This window comes from Triticum aestivum, chromosome 1A (assembly GCF_018294505.1).
Source record: "Triticum aestivum cultivar Chinese Spring chromosome 1A, IWGSC CS RefSeq v2.1, whole genome shotgun sequence".
In the NCBI taxonomy this organism is placed as follows: domain Eukaryota; kingdom Viridiplantae; phylum Streptophyta; class Magnoliopsida; order Poales; family Poaceae; genus Triticum; species Triticum aestivum.
Genome location: NC_057794.1, coordinates 64,625,385 through 64,630,702, shown reverse-complemented (window position 1 = coordinate 64,630,702; position 5,318 = coordinate 64,625,385).

Sequence of the window (5,318 nt, the reverse complement as noted above, 5' to 3'; positions counted from 1 at the left end):
ACGATCCCCGGACTCCGATCTAGCAAAGTGTCGGGGAAGAGTTCCGTCAGCATGACGACGTGGTGACGATCTTGATGTACTACCGTCGCAGGGCTTCGCCTAAGCACCGCTACAATATTATCGAGTATTATGGTGGAAGGGGGCACCGCACATAGCTAAGAATATGATCTCGTGGATCAACTTGTGTATCTAGGGGTGCCCCCTGCCCCCGTATATAAAGGATCAAGGGGATGAGGCCGGCCGGCCCCTATGGCGCGCCAAGGAGGAGTCCTCCTCCTAGTAGGAGTAGGACTCCTACTAGGAGGGGGAAAGAAGTGGGGAGGGAGAAGGAAAGGGGGGCGCCGTCCCCCCTCTCCTAGTCCAATTCGGACCAGGGGGGAGGAGGCGTGTGGCCCACCTTTGGCTACCCCTCTCTCTCTCCACTAAGGCCCATATGGCCCATTACTTCTCCCGGGGGGTTCCGGTAACCCTCCGGCTCTCCGGTTTTCTCCGAAATCACCCGAAGCACTTCCGATGTCCGAATATAGCCGTCCAATATATCAATCTTTATGTCTCGACCATTTCGGGACTCCTCGTCATGTCCGTGATCACATCTGGGACTCCGAACTAACTTCGATACATCAAAACTCATAAACTCATAATATAACTGTCATCGAAACCTTAAGCGTGCGTACCCTACGGGTTTGAGAACAATGTAGACATGACCAAGACACGTCTCAGGTCAATAACCAATAGCGGAACATGGATGCTCATATTGGCTCCGACATATTCTACAAAGATCTTTATCGGTCAGACCGCATAACAACATACGTTGTTCCCTTTGTCATCGGTATGTTACTTGCCCGAGATTCGATCGTCGGTATCTCAATACCTAGTTGAATCTCGTTACCGGCAAGTCTCTTTACTCGTTTCGTAATACATCATCTTGCAACTAACTCATTAGTTGTAATGCTTGCAAGGCTTATGTGATGTGCATTACCGAGAGGGCCCAGAGATACCTCTCCGACAATCGGAGTGACAAATCCTAATCTCGAAATACGCCAACCCAACATTCACCTTTGGAGACACCTGTAGAGCTCCTTTATAATCACCCAGTTACGTTGTGACGTTTGGTAGCACACAAAGTGTTCCTCCGGTAAACGGGAGTTGCATAATCTCATAGTCATAGGAACATGTATAAGTCATGAAGAAAGCAATAGCAACATACTAAACGATCGGGTGCTAAGCTAATGGAATGGGTCATGTCAATCACATCATTCTCCTAATGATGTGATCCCATTAATCAAATGACAACACATGTCTATGGTTAGGAAACATAACCATCTTCGATTAACGAGCTAGTCAAGTAGAGGCATACTAGTGACGTTTGGTTTGTCTATGTATTCACACAAGTATTATGTTTCCGGATAATACAATTCTAGCATGAATAATAAACATTTATCATGATATAAGGAAATAAAATAATAACATTATTATTGCCTCTAGGGCATATTTCCTTCAGTCTCCCACTTGCACTAGAGTCAATAATCTAGATTACACAGTAATGATTCTAACACCCATGGAGCTTTGGTGCTGATCATGTTTTGCTCGTGGAAGAGGCTTAGTCAACGGGTCTGCTACATTCAGATCCGTATGTATCTTGCAAATCTCTATGTCTCCCACCTGGACTAGATCCCAGATGGAATTGAAGCGTCTCTTGATGTGCTTGGTTCTCTTGTGAAATCTGGATTCCTTTGCCAAGGCAATTGCACCAGTATTGTCACAAAAGATTTTCATTGGACCCGATGCACTAGGTATGACACCTAGATCGGATATGAACTCCTTCATCCAGACTCCTTCGTTTGCTGCTTCCGAAGCAGCTATGTACTCCGCTTCACATGTAGATCCCGCCACAACGCTTTGTTTAGAACTGCACCAACTAACAGCTCCACCGTTTAATGTAAACACGTATCCGGTTTGCGATTTAGAATCGTCGGATCAGTGTCAAAGCTTGCATCAACGTAACCATTTACGATGAGCTCTTTGTCACCTCCATATATGAGAAACATATCCTTAGTCCTTTTCGGGTATTTCAGGATGTTCTTGACCGCTGTCCAGTGATCCACTCCTGGATTACTTTGGTACCTCCCTGCTAGACTTATAGCAAGACACACATCAGGTCTGGTACACAGCATTGCATACATGATAGAGCCTATGGCTGAAGCATAGGGAACATCTTTCATTTTCTCTCTATCTTCTGCATTGGTCGGACTTTGAGTCTTACTCAATTTCACACCTTGTAACACAGGCAAGAATCCTTTCTTTGCTTGATCCATTTTGAACTTTTTCAAAACTTTGTCAAGGTATGTGCTTTGTGAAAGTCCAATTAAGCGTCTTGATCTGTCTCTATAGATCTTGATGCCCAATATGTAGGCAGCTTCACCGAGGTCTTTCATTGAAAAACTTTATTCAAGTATCCTTTATGCTATCCAGAAATTCTATATCATTTCCGATTAGTAATATGTCATCTACATATAATATCAGAAATGCTACAGAGCTCCCACTCACTTTCTTGTAAATACAGGCTTCTCCAAAAGTCTGTATAAAACCAAATGCTTTGATCACACTATCAAAGCGTTTATTCCAACTCCGAGAGGCTTGCACCAGTCCATAAATGGATCGCTGGAGCTTGCACACTTTGTTAGCTCCCTTTGGATCGACAAAACCTTCCGGCTGCATCATATACAACTCTTCTTGCAGAAATCCATTCAGGAATGCAGTTTTGACATCCATTTGCCAAATTTCATAATCATAAAATGCGGCAATTGCTAACATGATTCGGACAGACTTAAGCATCGCTACGGGTGAGAAGGTCTCATCGTAGTCAATCCCTTGAACTTGCCGAAAACCTTTTGCGACAAGTCGAGCTTTGTAGACAGTAATATTACCGTCAGCGTCAGTCTTCTTCTTGAAGATCCATTTATTCTCAATTGCTTGCCGATCATTGGGCAAGTCAACCAAAGTCCATACTTTGTTCTCATACATGGATCCCATCTCAGATTTCATGGCTTCAAGCCATTTTGCGGAATCTGGGCTCACCATCGCTTCTTCATAGTTCGTAGGTTCATCATGATCTAGTAGCATGACTTCCAGAACAGGATTACCGTACCACTCTGGCGCGGATCTTACTCTGGTTGATCTACGAGGTTCAGTAGTATCTTGTTCTGAAGTTTCATGATCATATCATTAGCTTCCTCACTAATTGGTGTAGGTGTCACAGAAACAGGTTTCTGTGATGTACTACTTTCCAATAAGGGAGCAGGTACAGTTACCTCGTCAAGTTCTACTTTCCTCCCACTCACTTCTTTCGAGAGAAACTCCTTCTCCAGAAAGTTTCTGAATTTAGCAACAAAAGTCTTGCCTTCGGATCTGTGATAGAAGGTGTATCCAATAGTTTCCTTTGGATATCCTATGAAGACACATTTCTCCGATTTGGGTTTGAGCTTATCAGGTTGAAGTTTTTTCACATAAGCATCGTAGCCCCAAACTTTCAGAAACGACAACTTTGGTTTCTTGCCAAACCACAGTTCATAAGGCGTCGTCTCAACGGATTTTGATGGTGCCCTATTTAACGTGAATGCGGCCGTCTCTAGAGCATATCCCCAAAACGATAGCGGTAAATCAGTAAGAGACATCATAGATCGCACCATATCTAGTAAAGTACGATTACGACGTTCGGACACACCATTACGCTGTGGTGTTCTGGGTGGCGTGAGTTGCGAAACTATTCCACATTGTTTCAAATGTACACCAAACTCGTAACTCAAATATTCTCCTCCACGATCAGATCGTAGGAATTTTATTTTCTTGTTACGATGATTTTCAACTTCACTCTGAAATTCTTTGAACTTTTCAAACGTTTCAGACTTATGTTTCATTAAGTAGATATACCCATATCTGCTTAAGTCATCTGTGAAGGTGAGAAAATAACGATATCCGCCACGAGCCTCAACATTCATCGGACCACATACATCTGTATGTATGATTTCCAACAAATCTGTTGCTCTCTCCATAGTACCAGAGAACGGTGTTTTTGTCATCTTACCCATAAGGCACGGTTCGCAAGTACCAAGTGATTCATAATCAAGTGGTTCCAAATGCCCATCAGTATAGAGTTTCTTCATGCGCTTTACATCGATATGACCCAAACGGCAGTGCCACAAATAAGTTGCACTATCATTATCAACTCTGCATCTTTTGGCTTCAACACTATGAATATGTGTGTCACTACTATCGAGATTTAATAAGAATAGACCACTCTTTAAGGGTGCATGACCATAAAAGATATTACTCATATAAATAGAACAACCATTATTCTCTGATTTAAATGAATAACTGTCTCGCATCAAACAAGATCCAGATATAATGTTCATGCTTAACGCTGGCACCAAATAACAATTGTTTAGGTCTAATACTAATCCCGAAGGTAGATGTAGAGGTAGCGTGCCGACTGCGATCACATCGACTTTGGAACCATTTCCCACGTGCATCGTCACCTCGTCCTTAGCCAATCTTCGCTTAATCCGTAGTCCCTGTTTCGAGTTGCAAATATTAGCAACAGAACCAGTATCAAATACCCAGGTGCTACTGCGAGCATTAGTAAGGTACACATCAATAACATGTATATCACATATACCTTTGTTCACCTTGCCATCCTTCTTATCCGCCAAATACTTGGGGCAGTTCCGCTTCCAGTGACCAGTCTGCTTGCAGTAGAAGCACTCAGTTTCAGGCTTAGGTCCAGGTTTGGGTTTCTTCTCTTGAGTAGCAACTTGCTTGCTGTTCTTTTTGAAGTTCCCCTTCTTCTTCCCTTTGCCCTTTTTCTTGAAACTAGTGGTCTTGTTGACCATCAACACTTGATGCTCCTTCTTGATTTCTACCTCCGCAGCTTTCAGCATTGCGAAGAGCTCGGGAATAGTCTTATTCATCCCTTGCATATTATAGTTCATCACGAAGCTCTTGTAGCTTGGTGGTAGTGATTGGAGAATTCTGTCAATGACGCAATCATCTGGAAGATTAACTCCCAATTGAATCAAGTGATTATTATACCCAGACATTTTGAGTATATGCTCACTGACAGAACTGTTCTCCTCCATCTTGCAGCTATAGAACTTATTGGAGACTTCATATCTCTCAATCCGGGCATTTGCTTGAAATATTAACTTCAACTCCTGGAACATCTCATATGCTCCATGACATTCAAAACGTCGTTGAAGTCCCGATTCTAAGCCGTAAAGCATGGCACATTGAACTATCGAGTAGTCATCAGCTTTGCTCTG